Raw genomic sequence first — 12,038 nt, forward strand, 5'->3', positions numbered from 1 at the left:
TTGATGGCTCTGTCAACAAGTTAGGAGCAGGGGCAAGTGTATGGATTCGCAATACACATAACAATCATGCAGAAGGTCATGTCTACAAACTAAATTTTAAATGCACCACAACATGGCAGAGTATGAGGCTCTGCTTTTAGGCCTTAAACTGCTCAAAGCTTTAGGAGCTGCAAGAGTGTCCATTTTAGGTGACTCTGATTTAATCATACAACAGATGAAAGGTAACTTTGTTACCAATGACAATAGAATGAGGGCCTATAGGACTGCGGCCACTAATATACTCAATGCATTCACTGAATTCAAGCTGGCCAAGATTTCAAGAGAGCATAACATTCATGCACAGAGCCTAGCCACCTTTGCTAGTACATGCAAGCTTCCCTTTGATTCAAATCATCATTTTACAGTTGAAATAAAACATAGGCCTGCTGTCCCAAATAACGTTAAAGATTGGCAAGTGTTCGAAAATGATGCCCAGATTAATAATTTCCTCACTCTTGAGCATGAATTTGCAAATATTAACATTGACATGGATGCTATGAACGATGCCCAACATCAAACAAATGAAAACCAGCAGGTTGTAACAGCTGCAACAGCCAAACAAATCCTGAACCCAACTATTTTTAACAAAACAAACATAGAACAGCTGAAACAAATGCATTGGGAGGAAATAGCCAAAACAGAGACAGAGATCATTGACTTAAAGGATAACTTTTTGCCTGCTGGCCTGACTCAATTAGAAGATATGTTTGATGCAAATGATGTTCCTAAAAAACAAAAAATGCAACCACTGAATTCTGATATAGAGGAACACAATATTGGGACAGCAGAGAAGCCAAAAATGATCAAACTATCCAAAAATTTGCCACCTGATCAAAAGCCCAAGTATATTGATTTATTTAAAGAGTTCCAAGATGTATTTGCTTGGAGTTATGAGGACTTGAAGTCCTATGACACCTCAGTAATTCAACACACCATTCCCTTAAAACCAAACCAAAATCCCTTCAAACAGAAACTGAGGAGAATCAATCCTGTGCTTCTCCCTTTAATTGAAAAGGAAGTGAAAAGAATGTTTGGAGCAGGTATCATAGCACCCATCAAATTTTTTGAATGGGTATCCAATCTTGTTCCCACAAGAAAGAAGACAGGTGAGATTAGACTTTGTGTAGATCTGAGAAATTTAAACCAAGTCTCCCTAAAAGACCACTATCCTTTGCCCAAGATGGATCACATCCTACAAAGAGTAGTGGGGTCATCTAGAATCTCTTTGCTAGATGGCTTTTCAGGTTTTAATCAAATACTTGTTCACTCGGATGACCAAGACAAGACATCCTTTACCACACCGTGGGGAACATTTAAGTATGTTAAGATGCCATTCGGACTCAAAAACGCTGGTGCTACCTTTCAAAGAGCAATGGATATTGCATTTGCCAAAGAAATACATGATTTCCCAGTTGTGTAGCTTGATGACTTGACCCCATTTTCCAAATCTGATCAAGAGCACCTCAAACACTTAAGGAAAATATTCATGGCATGTAGGAAATATGGCATTTCCCTGAATCCCAAGAAGTCTCTCTTTGGCCTTGAAGAAGGCAAATTACTTGGCCACATCATATCAAAAGATGGGATTAGAATTGATCCTGAAAGAATCCAATCCATCCTCCAAATCCCATATCCAAGAAACATAAAAGAGTTGCAGGCATTCCTTGGAAAGATCAATTTCCTAAGGAGATTTATTCCAAATCTAGCCGAGCTGGTAAGATTATTAAGCAACATGTTAAAAAAGGATGCCAAGGTAAAATGGTCTCTTGAAACCAAGCAGGCCTTTCAGAGTATAAAATTTTCCTTAAACCAAACCCCTGTCCTCACTAGTCCACAATTTGACAAAGATTTTATCATTTTTTCTTTTGCATCTGATCATACAATAGCTGCTGTCCTTTTGCAAAAGGATGAACAGGGAGCTGAAAAGCCAATTTCTTTTTTCAACCGAGCGTTAAGAGATGCCCCTTTGAAGTACCCAATTATGGAGAAGCAGGCCTATGTGCTTGTTAAGGCCATCAAGGATTTCCGAGTGTACATATTATATTCACATGTGATTGCCTATGTCCCACACGCTGCTGTAAAAGACATACTAACTCAAGAGGGATTAGAGGGAAAAAGAGGCAAGTGGATTGCAAACATCCTTGAGTATGACATAGAAATAAAACCAACCAAACTGATAAAGGGACAAGGTTTAGCCAAACTGATGTCCGAAACAAACTTTCAAGCCTTGGACATCAACCAAATGGACAATGAATAGGAGCTGACGACTTTACAGATCAGTGAAACGTTTTTGCAATCCCCATGGTATGCTGATATATGTTTTGTACTGTTAAACCTGTTTGCTCCCCTAGGATTGTCCAGAACCAAGAAAAGATTTTTGAAAATGAAGGCTTTAAAGTTTTGTGTCATAGATGGTGCATTATTTTGGAGAAACCATGAAGGTATATTGCTTAATTGTTTAACCATGAGTGAAACTAACAATGTTATGAAAGAATTCCATGCAGGTGACTGTGGAGGACATCTATATTGGAAGTCCACTGCTGACAAAATTTTAAGGGCTGGTTTTTACTGGCCCTCTCTTTTTGCAGATGTAAAGAAGTTTGCCATGTCATGTCACAAATTCCAAATCTTTGAGGGCAAAATGCCCCTACCCCTGAAACCCATCTCAACCGAAAAACCTTTTCAACAATGGGGTCTTGACTAATAGGAGAAATCCACCCCTCTTCCTCAGGCCAACACAAATGGATTTTAACAGCCACCGACTATTTCACCAAATGGGTTGAAGCCATCCCATGTAGACAAGCCAATGACACCATCATTATCCAATTCCTTGAGTGCAATATCCTTTCTAGATTTGGCTGCCCTGAGAAAATCATCACTGACAATGCCACTGCCTTCAAATCCAAAAAAATGATCAATTTTTGCCACCAATTTCATATTACCTTGGGCCACTCTACAGCCTATTACCCTCAAGGTAATGGCTTGGCCGAATCATCCAACAAGAGCCTCATCAACATCATAAAGAAAGTGCTAGAATAGAACAAGAAGAACTGGCACAAAAAGCTGGTAAATGCCCTATGGGCAGATAGATTTTCAACAAAGAGATCCTTTGGGATGAGCCCTTATGAGCTAGTATATGGCATGGAGGCCAGATTTCCTTCATCCTTGGGCATCCCTACTATCAGACTGTTACAGGAAATTCAGGCTGAACCAAATGACATTCAAAGAAGGATTAATCAGACCATTCATCTTCAGCAAACCAGAGAGCAAGTTTATGACAGAGCTCAAATTTTGCAAGAAAAACTCAAAAAGATGTTTGATAAGAGAGTTAAGGCTGAGGATTTCTACATTGGTGACAAAGTTCTAAGGTGGGACTCACGAAGAGAAGACAAGGGCAAACATGCCAAGTTTGATTTTTTATGGAAAGGACCATTCGTTATTTCTGCTCCTAAGGGAAATAACACTTATTTTCTCAAAACTGTAGAGGATAGTTCTGATGAAGAGGGCCCTGTCAATGGCCGTATGCTGAAACATTACCATGATCCATTTTAAGGGATACAATGCAGCTTTGTATATATCTTTTGTACAATAATATTTGTATATATCAACATTTTGTTTTATTTTTCCGAATGTTAGAGGAGCAGCAGTAAATCTTGTGAAGACACAGCCAATGCAAGTATTCCAATTTTAAAAAGCTCTGTCTCTGCACTAATCTCAACAAAACAGCAAGAGTAGCACAGTCACATCACAACAATTCATGGTAAAGGGAAGTTGTTTGCAGTCTTCAGTCAAAAATATCAAAACAGAGGAGTGTTTTAGTTTCATATCAGCACCCTTGGTCAAAGCAAAAGTAAAGCAAACACATCAGTTTTGATCCATGTTTTGAGAATGTTTCAAAGGTACAATGCTCAAGCAACATTCTACATAATAACAAGCAGGCAGAAGAAAGCAGGCAGTGCTATGCATTTCACAATATTTCAGTTGAGGAGAAGGTTGTTCATATTACAAAGTTTCAATTATCTAACAGCCAGCATAAAGAAGTTTCTTCAATCTACAACAACAATGGAAGATCAGGCATTCTGACCTGCTATTCTTGGCTTTCCACAAGGAAAATCCATCCCCAAGTGGAGCCACTGTTAGCCTCCTGTTGCAACAGGTGTTCATATTTCATGATTGACATTTTTTACATGCCAAATATGTCATCTTTCATGCTGCAAGGTTCCATATTTCCAAAGGAGGCCAGAGAAGAAGCCATGAAAGTGTGCTAGTCCAAATGCCACTGCTGACAATTTTGATGACTTAACCATTTTTGAAAGGGAGGGCCAAACAGTTTAATCTTGGCCTCCCTAGGTTTCAATTTCTCGTTTTAGAATATAGAGAATGATATGTGTCCAAACAGCTTAATCTTGGCAGATTTGTAGATAGGTAGAGAATCAAAGGAACCTAACTGTTTAATCTGAGCCCTTGGCAAAAATAAGTGTAGACTTAGATAGGAGGACAGAAAAAAGAAAAATTGCAAAGCTGGGTCTGCAAGTCTAAGTGCACCCAAACCAAAAAGAAGGAAAAAATGTTAGGAAAGTAGGCTGGGTAGGTAGTTTTGAGGTTGCAGAATGATGATTTATGATCAATTTTGTGTTTCAAAGTGTTATATATTTTCAGATCACAGTCATGATGCAGTTTTCCATTTGGAGGAGCTCAAGCTGGACATTACTAACTCCCCCTTCCTTTTATTCCCAAATCACTTACTAACTTCCCCGAAGAGGTCAAGATCTGCTTGATTCCTCTTAATTTCATCATTCTCCATATCAGTTGCCTTAGTGAAAATCTGCTTCACTCAAGGACTGTTCATTCCTTCCTCTATGAGTCATTTTTCCCCAAAATAGCCTAAGGTGCCTTACCTTAGCGCTTTTTTATCACTTGTCATATTAACTACTCACTGTACTATATAGCCCCCTATCTATTTCCCTTTCTCCTACTAAAACTATGTATAAAAATCCCAAAAATATAATAATACCCCCTCCCTGGCACTATAGCCCTGTTCATCTAAGTCCGGGAAAAAGCAGTCCAGCTGGGGCTGTTTTTAGCCCATCCGTGTCCTTACAGGGGTTAGTTTGACCTCTGGTCAAACTAATAACCATTTCCCCTAAGCCCTAACCCTGAAAAAACCCATTTTCCGCCTCATCCTAAGGTCTTACCCACCAAATATTCGACCTGCTCACTTTTAAAATCCCCAAAAACCCACATTTCCTAAGTTTTAAACCCCCCCCCCTCCCCCCCGCGGCATTGTATTAAAATTTGAATATTCGCGCACCTGTCCCTTAACCCTCAACCGCCTCGTCCATGTTGCCGGCCGTCCGATCGCCCGCGCCCCAGATCTATGGTGGGCGGGCCTTCCCATCTCCGAACCCGCCGATGGTTAGCGTCCAGGAGATGGGCAGTTTTCCCGCCACACTCCCGCCACGCGTCACCCTCTCGGCTGTGGCGGAGCCCCTCCTCCGATACCTCCATCTGCCCAAACGCGGTGTGCCCAAAACCGAAATCCGCTTCCGCCCTCCTGTGTCAGCACCATGTCACCCACTGACGTCACCTGCCTGCGTCAGCCTCCTGCCACCGTACTGCCAACTCACCCTGCCACGTCACTACCACCGTGTCACTGCCACGTCGCCCGCCGTACATGCTGACGTCACCCTGCCGACGTCATCATGCTGACGTAATCCGCCGTACTAGGTCCCACCCGCTGACGTCATGCTGACGTCATCAACAAAAAGCGCGTGAAGGCGAAAATCATGCTTAGGAAGCCCAGATTCAAATTTTGAGGTAGTTTTTCACGCCTAGCACTAATCGCGCATGGCTACGGGAAATGGGCCAAAATGGAAAGACCCTCATCGTGCAGCTTCCAGCAAGCCCGAAAGGCACAGAATGACCCGTTTTTCTTCGCGAAGCATTCCGAAAGGAGAAAAACGTAGTTCTAAAGGAAATAGAGGGCCGAGGAGCAGCCATTAAATATTGATTTGACAATTTCAGTACCACAGCACATCGAAGAAGCGTCAAAGAGTATCAGTGAAGATTTTTTAGAGGCTCGAAGTAGCTGAACATTGATGAGCCCCCCAGTAAAGTCAAAAAAAAGTGGTGGCGACCATTTAAAGCTCTCAAATCACAATTAAAGCATTTAGAGCCACCGAACAGCAATGAAGCAGAGACCCAAGCACAGTTATTGCAAAAGCACTGCACCAAGCCACCGAGGACAACACATTTACTCAGTTTTGATACAGCGGCCCTCAGTGCAGCCCAAAAATATTTTCTTGCATTTATTTCTGATAGGACTAGGTTAAAGTAGTCATTTCATTCAGACTTGTTTAGGTCAAGCTGTAATAAGACCATTTTGGAGAATTTTCCCTATATATACCACCCTCTGTATTGTTTTAAGGGTTGGTCGATTGATAATTTTTCATTAGAGACTCGCACTGCATGTCTCATACTTTTTCTTTAATCAAAGATTGCTGAAAGTTTGGAGGATGGACTGTCTGATGGGTTGTTAATGGTCTCTGGACACTGAATGATGGAATTCTTGTGCTGCAACATGAATCAATAAGTGCCTCTTACCTCTCTTCCCATTGTTATGTGCTCATATTATATATGTATCACCATCTAAATAGCAGAAAGAAAGATTAGCTTAGAACTTGTTTAGCTGCACTCTATGCTCAATTTCTGTTGTTTCTTTATGTTTTCTTCTGAACCGAATTGGTAATGAATATGAATTCCCTATGGCTCATATTTACCCTAATTCACCTATGTTGACAGTTATCTAGGGATTCTTTACTGCCCCTAGATAGAGCTCATTCACCCCTCTTTATTAAGCTGATTGAGAGATTCTTAATTGCCTCTCCTTCCTTAGCATTCTTTCCATCCTTTTAACCTGAAAAATTGTTCCATGTGCAGCTACCTTGCTCCTTATTCCTCTTGTGACCAAGAAAACGCACCAGCAGTCCTACTCCTTGACTCCATGCCCAATGGTTTGAGACTATCATACTATACCTGCCTCTTTACTTGAAAACATCAATCTTCCCACCAAACTTAAAACAAAACCCCCTTGAACATCAATATCTAGCCTAAAATCATCTTCAACAGAGCTAAATCAGAAAGAGAGAGCCCTCTCTGACTGCAGGTGGGCTAGAACCTGCAGTCCAAAGTTGGTCTGTGGTTACCTCGGCCGTATCCTTTTGCTGCTGACCAAGAGGACAACCTGAGTGATAACAGGGGAATCATGGACATTCGAAAATTTGGGAAGGCTCTTTTATGTAAGTCCCTATGGAGAGGTATAAATGGGGACAGTTTTTGGAGCAGATCCATAAGGAAGAAGTACATGGGAAACAAAGACTTACTATACTGGCTCAGAAAAGGGTTGATTGGATCCCCTCAAGGATCTACTATATGGCTAAGTTTCCGGAAAATTGAGTCTTTCTTTTTGCGAAACCTCTCTTGGAAAGTGCAGAATGGCAAGAATGTTTATATTGGGTATGATCATATAATGGGAACACGGGAGAATTTCATTATATCTCCAAACATCATAATGGCTCTCCATCAAATGGGAATCTTCACATGCAGTCAAATCATAGCAGGGTGGCAAGGAGGCTCTCCTATTGGGAAGGATCCACAGGAGTTGGGTCTAAGAGGAGTTTTATCACAACAATGGTACAATATAATGTTGACTATGAGAAACTCAGGTATATGCCAAACGGAAGCAAATGATTCCCTTACCTAGAGGGGGAAAAGGGAGAGGGAAGAAATTCATGTAAAGGAAGTCTACTCAATTTTAGCTAAAAGCATCCCTTCCCCCTTACTGTCCCGATATGTCTCTGTGGAAGACTTGGGCTCCCTATAAAATGATTTATTTCTCCTGGCTTGTTTTTTACAACAAAAACCTTACTTGGGAGAATCTTCAAAAAAGAAACTTGACAGGACCTAGAATATACGTAATGTGCAAAGAGGAGGGAGAAAATAATTGTCACATATTTCTAACATGCAGTTTCACTCTTCAGTTATGGAAAGACCTTGCAACCTATTTTGGTTTCAGTTTGGTGATTCACTCATCCATGCAAAAAGCACTAAAGTGGTGGAGCACTCAGAAAGCAACAATTAGATCCATTCCTCAACTTCTCTTTTGGTGAGTCTGGAAGTGGAGGAATAAGTTATTATTCCAAGATAGGAAGGAAGATATAAAGAGTGTGTTTGAGAAGATAATTTCTCTTCATAACTCTCTTCCAACTAAGATCGTTCAACATAAAAACAAGAATTCCAAGGTTTTAGAGGAGGGTCCTAGAACTTTTTTCGATGGGGCAGCACAATATGGTATATTTGCTTGTGGAATTTTCATATCAATGAATGAAGACCAACTTTTTTCTATACACTCGAACGAAGGTAAAGGTACAAACAACAAGGCTGAAGCTATGGCCCTTGGTGGACTCCTACATTTAAGCACCTTCCTTGATATTCAGAATCTTAAGGTCTACGGTGACTCAAAAATCATGATTGAGCATGTGAGAGGGAAATTTTCTATAAAGAACTCCATACTAACATGATGGATGAATAGAAAAATCATGATTGAGCATGTCAAAGGGAAATTTTCTATAAAAAACTCCATACTAACAGGATGGATGAATAGAATAAATTTATTATGGAACAGGAAAAAGAATTATTCTATCAACCATGTCGAAAGATCCTATAATACTATTGCTCATAACCTGTCAAAGAAAGGGCTCTCAATCCAGCCTCGTAAATGGAAAATGGAGATTCAAGTGGGAACAATCACATATCAAATTGAAGATTTCTACCTACCGGGTACTTAAACCATGTTGTTATTTTTGTCTTCAGCAAACTATATTTCTTTTGCTCATGCCACTGCCTCTTCACAAAAGGTATGTTCTGTCTATTACCTTCTTGCAATTCTCAATTTGGTGGGGTTGCTTAATCTATCTAGACCCGAAAGGTCATCCTGTGTCTATTTGATTGACATAGTTTGTTACGCTACATATTTCTACTTCATCTCTCCATGTTTATTTTTTCAGTTTGCTGCGCTGTGATCATCACAGTCTTATATCTTTTGGTATACGTATATCTTTGATCCTTTATGTAAATACACTTTATATCAATATAACTAGGGCTTTTTTTTCATACCCAAAAAAATGTAAGGTCAAAATCAACCCTTTAATTCTTAAATAATCAAATTAGCATTCAAATTTTCAAAATGTGAAATCTGCTGAGTAAAAGATATGATTTCTGAAATCGAATCTACAAAACAAAACTCATCTCGACGAACTAACTCGCTGTCCACTATCCTGTATCTTAAACAGGCTTGAAAATTTCATTTTAAGCATTTTCATTTTAAGCTTGGTACATTCAAGTTTTCTAAACTGATGGCTTAATTTTATAAATGGAAATTAGTATTGCCTAATGTAGGATATGTGATTTCCTCATGATCGTTTTATCTTGTGCAGTCTCTTGAACGGTACCCGCAAATGAAATGCCTTCTTGAAATGAGTATTTATCAGATAAGGCTAAGAATGCAGGGTGTATTTCTGCATAACCAATTTTCCTTGTCACATTTCTAAAGATGCTGAAATGTGGTCCTTTACCCCTTCCATTAGCTGCTTAATTAGAAACATATAATAAAACATAATAATGAGGAAGAGATTGTTTATGGATTTTGATAGATGGTGATCTGTTGTTGTGTTAAGTGTTAAATCACTCTTAGATGTGAAATCACTGGTTCAATTTCTAGTTTTTATCTAGGTAATATATTGGACATAATAAAAATAGGAGTAGTCTGAGGTGGAGGAATTGCAAGAAAGGCTAAAAGTGGCCCACAAAAAAATTTCAAAAATCTTACAGATGCAGTATTTTTGGTGGTGGAAATGGATTCAGCCCCATAAAATGGCTAGGACACCTAAAATTTTGAAGTTTAACAACTATAACTTGGATTTAGAAAAATCCTTGCCATAATTTTCCAGCTAAATAATTATTTTTTATATATTATTAAAAAATAATTACAGTTTACATGATAAAAATGTTTAATACAAAATACAATTTTATATTTGTGCTTCTCATTCCTGGGCAGTGGCCATGCTAATCTACTCCGTATAGTTACAATTTTATCTGATTTCTCGGAAGCTTCCGACATGCATGGACATAGGCAAGAAGGAAAGAGGTTTTGAACCCAATCTCTTGCATTAATGGATGCATTTCTGACAGCTGAAATGATGTAAGATCAATCCTATACCGGGCAATTTAAATTTTCAGTTTGTGATTTGAGCATAAAGAATAACCCATTAAAACTCCATAAAGTGAAATTTCACTAGACATTCTCTTATCCCCTTATCTCACTGTCCAGGCAAGAGAATTGTTGTACTTTATTTTCCTATATCTCCAAGTGGCCTGTGCGTGCCCAGCGGCCCATGATCTCCAGTATAGTAATTCATACCTTAAAAAGAAAAAGCAATGGATTAAGCAAATATTTCCGAAAACATCATGTATAATATGTCAATTACCAGTTACATTTTTGAAGTGCTGGATAAGATTTATTGAACTGAGGAGCAGTTCTTCAATAAGTTGTCGAGACATAAAAAGGGTTTGTCATAATTGCCATCTCCATTTCCAAAAGGCTTGCTCCAAGTACCTCATCATTTCTCCTTGAACTTGTGGATTCCTCGCATAACGACTAAAATTATTGGCGACATATATAAGATCTGCAGCTTTCGAGAAAAAAGTCTTCAACATTATTTATGCATTTAACCGTTTTGCTGGAAAGTGTCCTTTGAGCCACTTCCTTGAGTCAATATATCAGCTCATCTGCTTAAACATAAATTAAGCAATAAAGAGAATAAATACACAGCTGTATCAAATTTTAATGAACAATGTAGATAATAAATTAGTTCGATCCACCGTGAAATATTTAAACTGGCAGGGTTTTGCTCATTTCGGGACCAGAGAAATAGTCGAGTACGAGATTTGCCAAATTTCCATAACGCTCACATTATTGAGTTGATTCACATCTCAAAAATGCGATCAAGATCAATATTATTGCCTCTGAAAGGCTATCTCCAGTAAGTATGGTGGAGTCCTGCAGTGAAGTAGGGTAGATTATGTAAACATTTTGAGCCGGTAAAATTAAAATCAAATTAAAAAAATTAAAATAAAATTAATAATTAAAATTATTAGTAAAATATTATATTTTGGTTAAATAAAATTTAAAATAACAGAAAATAATATAATTAAGATTTATTAAGTAAATCTATGAATTGAGAAATATTTTGTAAATTTAAAAAAAATTACATCTTGAATATTTGATTTGTTTAGACTACTTAATAAATCTTAAGTTAAAATAAATATATACTAATTAATAAACATATAAAATATATTATTTACAATAATATTTTTTTGTTAATTTTATATATACATATATATAAAAAATCAGTCAAAAATACTTATATAATAAAAAAATTAAAATATAAAAATTAGAAAAGATGTGAAATAGTTTTATCAAAATTGAAAACAAATTTATATATAAAAATATAAGATTTATATAAATAAAAATAATATTATTAACACAAAAAATTTATCAAATATAAAAAAATTAAATCCTACATTTTTTGCTTAACTCCTATATTTTTTTGCATTTGAGAGATTTGAGTCTCAAAATAATTCTATGCTGATTGAACCTTACCATATTTTCAATTCTAACTGCAATAAATTTTCTCTAACAATTTTGTAAACCCATGGCTTCTTTTGTCTTTACGCATTACTCATTATTAAATCGATCAATAATGCCAACAAGTAAATGGCAATGAATATTTGGATTTGCATACTTAATAACGCTATTTTCCGGTGGAGGTTACCCAATAGAAAATGGAAAAGAGTAGTTACAATTTCATTTGCACTAAAATATTAAAATAGTAAAATATTAACATTAAAGTAGTTATAATTTCATTTGAATAATGCTGTCT

The 12,038-nt window shown here is 37.7% G+C and overlaps 1 pseudogene; it reads right to left on the minus strand.

Annotated features, from left to right (window-relative positions):
• Positions 1–10,108: 10,108 nt before the first annotated feature.
• LOC149255788 (U6 spliceosomal RNA) lies at positions 10,109–10,205 on the minus strand (annotated as a pseudogene).
• Between the last annotated feature and the right edge of the window lie 1,833 nt (positions 10,206–12,038).

This window comes from Pinus tabuliformis, chromosome 7 (assembly GCF_031772625.1).
Source record: "Pinus tabuliformis cultivar Carrire ecotype Pingquan chromosome 7, CPIR1, whole genome shotgun sequence".
Classification (NCBI taxonomy): Eukaryota; Viridiplantae; Streptophyta; class Pinopsida; order Pinales; family Pinaceae; genus Pinus; species Pinus tabuliformis.